Below are 14,036 nucleotides of genomic sequence, written 5' to 3'. Positions count from 1 at the left end.
TCCATCGCATCGGAGAGCTCGTATGAACATAGTAAGTGGCGACGAGCTGTTATCAACGTGACGTAAATCACATGTGCAACATGTATGAAAATGTGCTGCACGATAATTTAGAGAGCGTATTTATGGCGATTTATCGTGTCAGATTCGTCTTGAACATGCAGTTAACTTTACACAAGTCTGTCGTGTACATGCAATAGAAGTTGGTGAGTCTTTGTAGATTTTTTGCTATTGTTTTTTCAGAACCATGTTCGCGTACGTACGGGTGTGTGTGTGTCATAATTACAAATGATGGGTATAATCGATCATGTAATGATACATTCAACCATGGTAGGTATTATAGAAGGAGAATGCACGAACCCAGTTCCCTTTGTACTATGATCGTTATGAGTCGATACTGAGCAATCAGGTATGAACGGTGCACTATCGATTTGCTAAGCTTCTTATCTATTGAGCTTGGCCGGTTATGAACCACCGTTATCGTGACTTCCAATGACTTCTAAGCGGAATGACGTCATTTTTACCCACAAAGCATTGTGATTGTGGCCGTGACCATAAACAAAGGAAAACGATTTACTTCCGGTAATTTTATTTCTTATGGCCAAGCTTGGCGGATCATAGAAACAACATTGCCAGTCTTGGAAAACCTTTCCAAATCATTTCCACTGGTTTTAAAGTCCCGCAGACACCCGCCAGTATTACTAATCATGATCAGAAAAAATACATAAATTCACCGTAACTTTGGAAGGAAATGAGGGAATTCGATCAGGTTTTCGCTAGTAAATCAACTTGAACTCGAAAAGACAATGACGCAATCGAAGATCATGTGACCGATGCAAAAGGGCACTAATACCATCCATTTCCGGTAGGGGTCACCTGGGGGGTCTGTTTAAATTGAATTTTAAGATAGATGATCGATATTGTCGCATAACGATCATAAACATCAAAGGCTGTGTTTGAGGGACTGCACTGATTAAATCCATTCAAGTGATGACTAGCGTTGAATAGCGTAATCGGCTTAACCCTATTGAGTGGATTAGGATTTTTCTGTGGAACCTCCTTCTATAATACATACCATGATTCAACATTGTATAAATAAGTGGTAAGGGGGGTGATAGAGTTACGCAATCTAATGTTCAGATATATCGGTAGGCCTATATTTTAAGAGAATAGATGGGTACCCGGTATAGCTATATATTTTTCTCATCAGCTACATTTTGCTCAGCTTAATTTTAAGATCACCTAGTATTTTGGTATATTTGTTCACAGTACTATCAGTAGAAACATGGATCTGCATACCTAATTAACTTGGGTCTAAAGTGCCTAACTTTTTGACATTTGCAGTTTGGTCCATTTTTAGTGACAGAGTTTTTCTCTAAAAATGGCAAATGCAATGTCTATTATGACATTGTGATGAAGGCCTATGCTATTTATTTAGTGACAGAAATCATGTTCTACTATTATAGAGCCTACTCCTCAGTTTATACCAAATACAAATCATGATCATACATGTATGTAGGCCTAGTAATAGGTCTTCTCTTTTCTAATAAAGAAAAGACATCCATTTTAATGAAATCAAAACCACTCATGTTTAATTTTCATAGTAGAACATGATTTCTGTCGCTAAATATTAGCATAGGCCTTCACAATGTCATAATATAGACATTGCATTTGCCATTTTTAGAGAAAAACTCTGTCACTAAAAATGGACCAAACTGCAAATGTCAAAAAGTTAGGTACTTTATAACTAAGTTAATTAGGTATGCAGATCCATGTTTCTACTGTGAACAAATATACCAAAATACTAGGTGATCGTAAAATTAAGCTGAGCAAAATGTATTTCATTTCCAGTGGAGAAATAAGTTTGATATCTAGTTATGTTAATTTTATTATCTAATATAAATTGTTATTATCATTATTAGTAAGTGACCGGAGGCTTTTAAACACTATGCTGAATGAAGATGATGTGATGGTGTTGCAAGCTACGTCGCTGCTAACCAAGACTCTGAAAAAGGTAACTTTTTATTTAAGCAAATTATTAATGTTTCATATTATTATTTAACATTATTTAATACTGTAATTTATTATAAGAGAATAAAGGTATTGTGTAAAGCTGCTGCCGTGCATCTATTGTATATAACATTAGCGACATTATTTTTGGTGTAGAACTACTCAGTGAATTGCATTCTTTAACACTTCGCCATGCATGTTAGCCCCAAGAGAATAAAGGTATAATTGTTTGAAGCTGCTGTCATGCATCTATCGTCTCATAACACAGGTGACATCATTATTTTGAAACATTGAGTTGAAGCCAAGTTGTTTTACACCAAAAAAATATAATGTCACCCGTGTAATATGAGATGATAGATGCACAACAGCTGCTAAAAACAATACCTTTTTCCTCGTTCTTAAACACAAGTGTCAATTCTAAGCCTTTGTATCGGGCATGGAATAAAAATTTCCAATTTCTTATTTCTCGATTGAGAGCAAAATTGTACAATTGATTTGTTGGGACTGACCTTTCTTTTCCTTCTTCTTTTTCCTCAATCCTGTTTCTTTCTTTTCTCTTCATATAGGCCAGTACGCTAGCTTATGAGCTTTTAAGGCTTGGCTTTAGCATTTTGCTTGAGCTTGGTCCCATCAGGACCCAAGCGTGTGTCCACCCAGAACGGCCGGTTATATACAATTCAAATAAAAATATTAATCATAAGTACCGGTAGGCCTATACCAAATTTTAATCAAATTAAATCTTATGGTTTGTTTCTTAAGCAGTTGACAATATGCCATGGCCATGGAGATATTGGTATTGATTTGTTTTAGGTGGTGCTTTTGGGCAGTCTATCGACCTTTCATGTCCTAACATACATTTTGTAAGTCTCAAGTAGTGACATAACATCGAGTGATTCTTTTGTCAACTTAGTCTAATGCTTCCTTCATTCAGGTTGGTAATCTACTAATCTGAGGATAATTTTCCATGTTAATTCAATTGTGGTTTGTGAGGGTGGAAGCAAAAGATTTTTTGAATGACCGTAACTATGCTAGAATTCATGATTTGTATTAATTATTGCTTTACAGTTTAGTGATATTTTGCAAAAACATGATGGACTCAGTTTTAGTTCATACGTCTCATGTGCACAAACTACAATCAAACAAGCCAGTCACAAAACATGTACATAGTAAGTAAACAGCTTTATTTACATTCATTATTTTGTTGTGTTCATATTCATCATTGATATTCCAATTTATTTAAAATACATTTATGAACTTCTTACGATTAGACCTTTATGACTGGGAAATCTGCAGATTGTATGTTCAACAATAAAGGCTAGTGCATTTTGCTGTTCAAATGCATAATAATATTGTACACTCTTAATACACAGGGATTGAGTTTTAAGGCATGCGAGTGTGATCATACACCACCGCACACCTTGAATTGCCTGTCCAAGTACAATTTATATAGCACACCTCAGTTCCTAAACTATAGCACACCTCAGTTCCTAAACTTCTTACTAATTGTATTTTAATAACACACCTGACAGCCTGCCATAACATTTTTAGAAATGTGATTTGTAGTGTGCCTGTTATTTTCAAAACTCAACCCCTGAATACACTTTATGCATGGCCTTGTACTTACTTTTAAAGAGTAACAGGACATAGTAAGCATTACTTTTACTGTATCAGTAGTGCACTTCACAGAATATTGACCCTATAGTTTATTCAGTACGGTACTACAGTATGAATAAACATTGCTATTAATATCTGTGCTTACAAGTGCCGTACATAGACAATGTAAAAATACTTCAAGTTGCACAATTGGAACAAGATTGAACAATGCTCAACTTTAACAATTAATATCTTGCATCTTCCTTTTTTAATTCTTCTATTTATCTAAATTAGGGAAATGTTGTTGATGAAAATGGGGTAGGCACGATACATGTATTAAACTCTAGCTGAAGGTGAGCATATTTATACACATGTTATAACAAGGTGATTCTTAAACCACAAGTATCACCTGCTACCTTTTAATTTCACAACCAGCATTATGTATTCATGCTTTTCATTTACAACCAGCATTATGTATTCATGCTTTAGGGCTCATATTGAAATTCCCTTACACAGGAAGGTGTACGACATCCTGCAGCTTTCCTGTGCTAGCCTTCTTTTGTTAAAATCCTGGGCAGGGTGTATCACTGATGCATATAATCCATCTGTTTTATGACCGAGCTTTCCTGAGGCGCACGCTTAGCGCGGGGAATCCTGCCTTCTTTCTGTGTGCAAACGTGGTAGGGTATTTCAATATGAGCCCTTACATTTCACAACCAGCATTATGTATTTATGCTTTTCATTTACAACCAGCATTATGTATTCATGCTTTAGGGCTCATATTGAAATTCCCTTACACAGGAAGGTGTACGACATCCTGCAGCTTTCCTGTGCTAGCCTTCTTTTGTTAAAATCCTGGGCAGGGTGTATCACTGATGCATATAATCCATCTGTTTTATGACCGAGCTTTCCTGAGGCGCACGCTTAGCGAGGGGAATCCTGCCTTCTTTCTGTGTGCAAACGTGGTAGGGTATTTCAATATGAGCCCTTACATTTCACAACCAGCATTATGTATTTATGCTTTTCATTTACAACCAGCATTATGTATTCATGCTTTTCGTTTCACAACCAGCATTTTTTTGTTTCACAACCAGCATTTTGTATTCATGCTTTACATTTCACAACCAGCATTATGTATTCATGCTTTTCATTTACAACCAGCATTATGTATTCATGCTTTACATTTCACAACCAGCATTATGTATTCATGCTTTACATTTCACAACCAGCATTATGTATTCATGCTTTACATTTACAACCAGCATTATGTATTCATGCTTTACATTTCACAACCAGCATTATGTATTCATGCTTTACATTTCACAACCAGCATTATGTATTCATGCTTTACATTTCACAACCAGCATTATGTATTCATGCTTTACATTTCACAACCAGCATTATATATTCATGCTTTACATTTCACAACCAGCATTATGTATTCATGCTTTACATTTCACAACCAGCATTATGTATTCATGCTTTACATTTCACAACCAGCATTATATATTCATGCTTTACATTTCACAACCAGCATTATGTATTCATGCTTTACATTTCACAACCAGCATTATGTATTCATGCTTTACATTTCACAACCAGCATTATGTATTCATGCTTTACATTTCACAACCAGCATTATGTATTCATGCTTTACATTTCACAACCAGCATTATGTATTCATGCTTTACATTTACAACCAGCATTATGTATTCAAGCTTTACATTTCACAACCAGCATTATGTATTCATGCTTTACATTTCACAACCAGCATTATGTATTCATGCTTTACATTTCACAACCAGCATTTTGTATTCATGCTTTACATTTCACAACCAGCATTATGTATTCATGCTTTACATTTACAACCAGCATTATGTATTCAAGTTTTACATTTCACAACCAGCATTATGTATTCATGCTTTTCGTTTCACAACCAGCATTATGTATTCATGCTTTACATTTCACAACCAGCATTATGTATTCATGCTTTACATTTCACAACCAGCATTATGTATTAATGCTTTTCGTTTCACAACCAGCATTTTGTATTCATGCTTTTCATTTCACAACCCACATTATTTTTACATTTATGCTTTTAATTTTATAACCTGCATTATATATAACACTGCCTCCATTTTGCAGATAGGCAGATCTAATACATTTATTTTATCAACACACAAGCATATAAACATATTTTCATTGATAAACAACATTGTAATCAACATCAGCGCTTAATTACATTTTACAACCAACATATAATGAGATGGTAGAATGAGAAAGACTCAAATATCTTTATTTTATCAAACCATAAAATGATGTTTTTGTAGAAACACAAAATACTTTTAAGCAATTACAATTTCCGCACAATTTCATTTTTACTACTAAAGATTATATTCAACAGTTGGTAACTTATTTCATTCTGTTTAACCACAAACATGCCATGAGCATCAAGATGATAAAAATAACTTTTAACTTTACATCCTGACATAAAATCTACAAGTTTTTCAAATTAACAGTGTATATTGTTTGTTTGTTTTATAGACATTACATCAATGATGTGTTTCTTTGATGTCAAGATTTCACCTGCTGGATACCTTGACTAATTCAGTGTCATCACTCCTCTCAAATGATACACCATCAAGTATATGGTAAGTTGAAATGATTTGTACTCAGTTTGATATAATTTCATAATTGGATAAGGTAGACTGTTATCTTGTATACATACATGACCAAGTTCTACTATTGATGTTGATGGCATCATGATATACATTAATGTGCTTTCTGGTATGAAAGATGATCAAAATCAGCAGCACTTATCTGAGAAAATTTGCTTATACTTCAAATGTAACATACACAATTCTGAGTTTCTGACCCATGCAGTTAGTATTTTTTAATCCAAAGTAGCAGAACATTTCAGTTAAAATTAGATTTTCTAATTCAGGTCTGAATCAGTGTGAGCTTTCTAAAGATATATATCGAATTGAGTCCTGCAAGATTTCTCCATGACATGGGTTTGCTCATTCAACAGTCTTTCTGAATACACATGAATTGTTCTGTACATATTGAGTTACTACCATCAATGACTTGCTCAAAACTAACACTATTGATGTTGAATATCTAGGTCTCTTGAATACCGGTACTTGGTTGCAAATTTATGAACCTTTTCCATATCCATTTTCTTATGTTTTCTGTTAACACTAATTACATGTACGCACTTAATATACAATAGTGATAAGAGTTTAATATCAACACTCCACTGTTTTATTTGCTGTAAGATCCTAATATGATGTCATCAGGAAGGACTAGACAAGATATCATCACAGCATCACAGTCATCACCAATTCACCATCTGCTGGATGCTAGTTGACCTTGTGAAAATGTTCCAGGTGAGTGTAAAATAGTGTATCTGTTATTAAACTCTTTTTTCTATCACTACGGATGAACATCCACTCATATACTATACAAAGGTATTCAAAAATTAAGAAAACAACAATTTCATCAATACAAGCATTAAGGTAACTATACACTCTCAGAGATGCATGTAATAAAAGTTCAATTCCTGCAATTTACAGCATAATATTCAATTCTTATACCAGCAACAAAAATATTTGTACAATACATCAATTTCACCAACTCTGTTAGCATTTAAACACACTTCATGTTTTTTGATTTACGGTATAATATTCCAATTGTTCTTCCATTTTACAAGCAACTTAATATCCTACAATGGTAGGAGGATACAAAGTATCTTTATGTTAGTATTATTACAGCATTTACATCATTAGATATTTAGAGAGATACACCAGCTATAATGAGCTATCTCAAGCATTTAAACCAGGGGTGGCCAACCTTTATATCAGGCCATGCCTCAGATTATAAATCCTAACAAAGATATTACAGGTTTCGGAGCCTGTACAAACATTTGCGCAATTTTCGGAAGACAAACTGATTCATAACTGAAGTTTCCATCAGATCGCTGGAACTTTGGCAAGGCTAACTTGGAACAATTTCAACGGATAACAAACAAGCTGGTCTCAAGGCTAACACACCCAGACAGTGAAGACCTGTACTCATCATACAAGGCCTACTGCAACCTTCTCATCCATGCAGCAAAGCAGTCAATCCCACATTTCTACCAAAGGAGCTACATCCCAGGCTGGGATGATGAATGTCAAGAGCTGTATGACATCGAAGCTGAACCAGGTCAGAAGTCACAAGCAACTGCTTCCATACTGCTGTCACACCTAGATGAGAAGCGCCAAGAACGCTGGGCTGAAACTGTTGAGTCAATTGACTTCACTCACTCCTGCCGCAGAGCATGGCACACAGTCAACCAACAAACTGGCCGGAAAACTTCATCTCCAACCAAGTGCCCAGTCAGTGCTTACTCCATTGCATCTCAGCTAGTCCAGAATAGCTGTTTCAAGAACCCAGATCGGGATTTCTCAAGATGCATTGGCAAGGAAGTAGCCAGTCTCTGGAAGACGGACACAGAGCTAACCAATCAGTTCACAGTGGAGGAAATGTCATCAGCTATCAAATTGCTGAAAGCAGGCAAGGCCCCAGGATCTGATATCATACATCCCGAAATGCCGTCACCAACTGGCTACGCCTCTTTCTGTCATTTTCGATGAGCCAATGCAAAAGCCAAAAGCCCTACCGAAGCCGAACAAACCCAAGGATGATCCAAAGAGCTACAAGCCCAGGGTAGGTCAACTGTAGACCAAGTGACCCTCCTTACGCTGGACATTGAAGATACATTTGAGAACCAGGAGAAGGCAGGGGCTGTTTTTGTGGATTTAACTGCTACCTATGACACCGTATGGCACAGGGGACTCACTGCAAAGCTACTTTGTATGATACCGGACAGATGGTTCATTACATTCTGAACCTGATCTCAAATCGGAGCTTCGTACTGAAGACCAGTGACAGACAGCAAAGCAGATTTCGCCATCTTAACAACAGTGTTCCTCAGGGATCTGTACTGGCTCCTTTGCTATTCAACATCTACATTCATGATTGTCTGAGACAACATCAAAGAAGTATGGCTACGCAGACAACATAGCCATCCTGGCAACACACAGGAAATGGTCAAACATCAAGAAGGTCCTCAGTAATGACATGGATACCCTATCAACATATCTGAGGAACTGACAGTTTCAGCAGCAAGGAAGCTAAGTGGGAGCTAAACATCATGGTCAATAAGAGTCAACTTGCTTTCCAAGCTACCCCTATCTACCTTGGAGTGAAATTTGACAGATCGCTTACCTACCAGCAACACCTGGCAGGCTTCCGCGACAAAGTCACAGCACAGGGAGATCTTACGGCTCAGAGGAACAGGTTGGGGAGCCAGCGTTTCTACTCTACGCACTGCAACTCTGGCTTTGGTTTACACCCCTGCTGAATACTGCGCACCTGTAGTGGACACAAGCTTGAACAACTCTCTCCGCACAATAAGTGGTTGCCTTCACCCAACCCCAGCATAACAGCTGCCAGTACTAGTAAAGAAAAAATACTCTTAAACAATAATCAAAACCGGGATCTAAAATTAAGTACCGTAAAAACTTGATAGTTAGCATAGCTTAGCATATGTGCTTACTATCAAGCGCTTTTGAAAGCATGAAATTGTACCACCAAAGTCTGGCGCTTTACGAACTTAGCTTATGGGCTTGAGACACACATGTGCAGGTTTACTTGTTCGTATCGATGATTTGTTCAAAACCTTTTACACTTTTGTGGATGGGGCTCTTCATGTTTGCATGTTTTAAAAGCACTCGAGAGTAATCACATATGCTAACTATCAAGTTTTTACGGTAGTAATATGAAGTAAACATATTTATGTTATAAACTGAATTGGCACAATTTGGCACTTTAACCGCAGTATTGGCAACATTGGGTTCTATTGTCAATGAATTCTATACCTTTTGTTATGGATCGATGAGTATCCCACTTGTTACTATAACTAACACTCTACACATGATACAAGACTATACAATAATTACATGTACCATGTAAATGCTATTTTCTACAGGCCTATGTACAGAAAGACACACAGTAGATAACAGTATATAGTAATACACTGAATGCTCATATAGTCACACATAATATCATACATGTACATACAGGCATGCTGATATGGCCACATTTATCTGATGCTATCTACAGTAGATAGCAGTACACTAATATGCTGAATGCTCATTACCATACCGGACATGCTGATATGGTCACATTTACGGAAGCAGTATGTACGTCCAAGCCTAGGTCGCAAGGTCAATGAATAGATATAGTGTCTTTAAACAGATGTGTATATGAAAATTATAGTAGGAAACAAGTATGCTGGTGCTTGTGTTAGGACAGCATGACCCTGATACGTATATGCCTGTGCGTACATCAGAGATAGGTCAAACTATACTTTTTCTAAATCCTAATGACATTGACAAGAGTAATACATTGGTATGTTTTTAACAAGATTTGACCATCTGTTGCAATTCTATTGGTGGGTGATTTCATAGTTTGACTGGCCTACAATACTTTGTTCATAACTTATGTTGTTGTAGCACATGTTTAAACCACAGCAATATAAACAAATGCAGGCAAGTACCTTGAAACAAAACTAGCTAGAAATGCAGTAACCTGCATAATCACACAGCTACATTTTAAAACAACTTATAGAAGAACATTCATTTGTATTCAAGCATCGATATCAGGGTCAGGCTGTCCTAAAGGAACACAAGCACCAGCATACTTGTTTCCGACTATGATTTTCATCTTTTTTCCATTGGCCAGTGTGATCTCAATCGGTCTATTCAATGATGATGGTGTCGCCAGGAGACCAGAAGGAATTCCTATTGCTGATGGTGTTGATACTAATGTTGATGATGTGCTCCTATTAGGGAAAAAGAAATTTGCAATTTGTAAAACATTTTGTGCAGTTATATTATCCATTATTGGTAATTGCATTGGTTCTTTGGAGGGGGTTGTGAAAATATAAATATTTTGTCTTTGGAAGTGAGAACAATTAAAGTTATACTCTAGCAAGACTTCCCCATTGTTTTAAATTAAAAAATTCTACACAACCATCTAGCTGCCAAACGGCATTTTTTACATTAAGGGTAGACAACAATCAATGAAATTAATAGTTGGCATACCTTGACAAAATGTTGGAACTCTTCATTGTCGCTCTGATAGTTTAGTGAAATTAGTATAACTATGTTTGATGAGTGATACATAGTACCTTCTCCCATTCCCCTCAATCAATGTTGGGAGACTGGAGAGCCAAATGGAAAATTGCTTTCATCAACATTGAACTGAGGGAGAGGGGTGGCGATTTACATTTTGTATGCCAGAGTGGCGTTTTGGGTCAAGTTGGGAGAAAAAAATCCCAGGTCGACCTAAAATATCGTATCGCACACGATAGACCACCTAAGTTATCGTAAATCGGTTTCTCCCAGGTCGACCGTAAATTTTGGGTTGCCACATTCGGCCCGCAAACGCCAGGATTTTTAGCCAGGTCGACCATGACAAGCATGCAAATAGGCCTACAAATGTATGTGCCCCGACCATAGCGATATACATATAATCGTTTGCCTTGGCATCTAAATTAATTCACAGTCACAGGCCTACTCTATCGTATTTATTAAAGTAGGCCCACAGAGGCAAATTTAAGGAGATATATCATACTTCTAAGTTGCGTCAACACCGTCATGATATAGGCCTAAGCTTAAGCTTACATCCAAGTTCGCATGGACGGTACTGCGAGTCTGCGACTCGATGTTTCACACTTGTGAGACAATGAAAGTAATAAATTATGAGAAGAGGTCACAAATAGGATCAAATAAAATAATCCAACAAAGAATCACCCTGCCTAAGTGCCGGACATATGCCTGCATGTTTTATACTTTATTATTATCCACCACAAAAGGAGTGCCAATTTCTATTAGCCTAAGCTGTCTTTCTATCAACAAGCGCGGCATCTCCCATCTTGACCAATTCGGTGCCAGAGTGTGCCAACATTAATTTTGTTGATTGTACATGTAGGTGTTGTTGGTCGAAGAAGCCCATAAATCAATTTTCATTATTTAAATCATATTATTGAAAAATAACATGTTGATGTTTCGCAAAAGTTCATTCAACAAATCATATACTTTGAAAACTTGCTTGATTTATTGTTGTCAATGAGTTATTGTTATGTAAATTTTACAAAAGTGATGTTTCAGCCTTCTTTACAACAACCTTTACTTTTTTTTGACAGCAATATAAGAACCAAATTGAATTTTTTGAAATATCCATTAAAATACAAGAAATAATCTTACCTGATAAGTGGCATTGTTGTTGGTAGTGTGGAGATACTGTGTGGGTTTCTGACATAATGGGTATCACGGCCAAAATGTGCTTCCAGTGTGACTAAACCTGTATGAAAAATATGAAATAAAACTTATTAGAATTCATTATATGATACAGACAATCACATTGCCCATCAGAAGAAAGGAAAGTATCAGAATGTTTCCGTCTACATTTGAACTATGTTTGCATTATGTATAATAATCGTATTTTCATCTTTCTTTGTTTTTTCATGTGGCTCACTTTTAGGTACTGCAAGTGAATACATCATGAAGATGATGTTTGGTTATACACCGCTGTCACATCATGCTGGATATCGATAGTTTCTTATTGACGTTCAAAGGCACCAAGAAGACACAAAAGTTTGGTAAATTAAGGAACTAACACTGTATTTTATGAATAATATCAGCAGAGTTCATGGGCTACACTTGGATACAGAAAATACTAGTTTATTACAGACGTGCAATGTATATGATATTAGGGAACAACCTAAAGTCATATAAACATAACTAGTTTCGTGTCATGGCTGACCCCTCTTGTGTGCTAGAAATATAATCGTAAAGAACATTGAAAATTGAATTATGAGACATTCTTCAGACTAATATTTTGTGCATAAAATTGTTATCAATTAGATTCCTGTTTCATTTACAAATTAGTTATGTTTACAGAACTTCATCTACTTTTGGCTTTGTTCCCTAAGGGGAATAGTTTATGCTTTTGCTTACCGTCTTTGACCAGGCACGTGTTGAGATGGGTTATCTACCAGATTTGGTGTGGTTGGTGTTGAAGCTGGGGACTTGAGTAATTCTTTCTTCTGTTCTGCAGAAGGGCAGTTAGTCTTGGTTTCTTGCGTTTTCCTGGAACATTTGTAGTTGGTCTGAAACGTGGCTGTAATGTGTTCAGTGTGCCAGGGCTATATTGTCTATTGGCTTTACTGGCTTTATCCTTGATTGGTCAAGTAAAGAGATTGTAGCATTATTGGCATTTTTTATACCCATGAGACATTCTTTAACGGTACTGAGTCGTTGTGATTGAATGATTGGATTGTCCAGTTGATCAGATATGGTTTGCAGTATGCTACGAATATCTTGTGTGAGGCGACTGTGATCTGTTGTATTGTTAGGTATATCCATAGGCAAATTAGCAAACTCATCACAATCTTGGTCAGTATTGTTTGATGAAGTTGATTGAGATTTGCTATATATACAATGAACTCTGTGAATATGCTTACATATATGCTTGGCATAATCTATACAAGTACATGAAAACATATGATAGCACAAATTAATACATGGGAATTCATTACACTTAACATAACAATGCGATTTCTTGCAGACACTTGTCAGCTTTTTAACAGTGTATTGAGTTGCAGAATTAGATGATGACTGTACAGTAAAGGTTTCTTCATTCACCTGCAAAACTGCAATGTCCTTAATTTCAAGACTTCTGGTGTGACGATTAGCTAATACATGACTATAATTGCCTGAGTTGAACATGACCTGTTTAAAATGATTTATGTACATATCCTTCTCAATTTGAAGTAACGTTTCCACAAGTCTATCAACTCTTCGATTGATTTTTTATCAAAGTACACAGATTTGAGTTTATTATAAAAACTCTCAAGAAACATATTTGTATTTACATGAGCATAATCTTGCTTTCTAAAACAAAGTGACCATTTTTGTGGACGCATACCATACATTGATTTAAAATATGTTACAAAATCAGGATACTTCATTTCAAAACGAGCAATAAAATTATTGTAATATTTGTGATAATCAGATTCTTGAGTGGATTCCAGCATGGCACAAAGATATGCATACATGGTAACTTGATCTGTTGAATTGGTAATCGAACGTAATTTGCGACGCCATGATTGGTGTACATGCCATATACATAAAAAGTGGTCTACATTTCCAAAAACATTGTTGGCTGCTGTTATTCCAGCTGAATCATCATCGGTCATCAATATATTTACAGAAGCATTAGGACATTTTTGTTTAATAGATTCTAAAAATAACGTAAGTGCAAGTGAGGTTTCCTTTGAAGATATACAAAATGCAACAGGATAACCATGTCTAAATTGATCAGGA

At 36.2% G+C, this 14,036-nt stretch overlaps 1 long non-coding RNA gene across 1 annotated transcript; it reads left to right on the top strand.

Moving 5' to 3' along the window:
- Positions 1-48: 48 nt before the first annotated feature.
- LOC140146097 (uncharacterized) lies at positions 49-12,328 on the top strand. The gene is made up of 7 exons (XR_011858187.1): positions 49-203; positions 1,920-2,011; positions 3,073-3,173; positions 3,895-3,953; positions 6,145-6,251; positions 6,879-6,989; positions 12,193-12,328. It is a non-coding gene; the product is annotated as an uncharacterized lncRNA (long non-coding RNA).
- Positions 12,329-14,036: the final 1,708 nt, after the last annotated feature.

This window comes from Amphiura filiformis, chromosome 2 (genome assembly GCF_039555335.1).
Source record: "Amphiura filiformis chromosome 2, Afil_fr2py, whole genome shotgun sequence".
NCBI classification, from domain to species: Eukaryota; Metazoa; Echinodermata; class Ophiuroidea; order Amphilepidida; family Amphiuridae; genus Amphiura; species Amphiura filiformis.
This window is presented reverse-complemented; position numbering and strand designations above follow the sequence as displayed.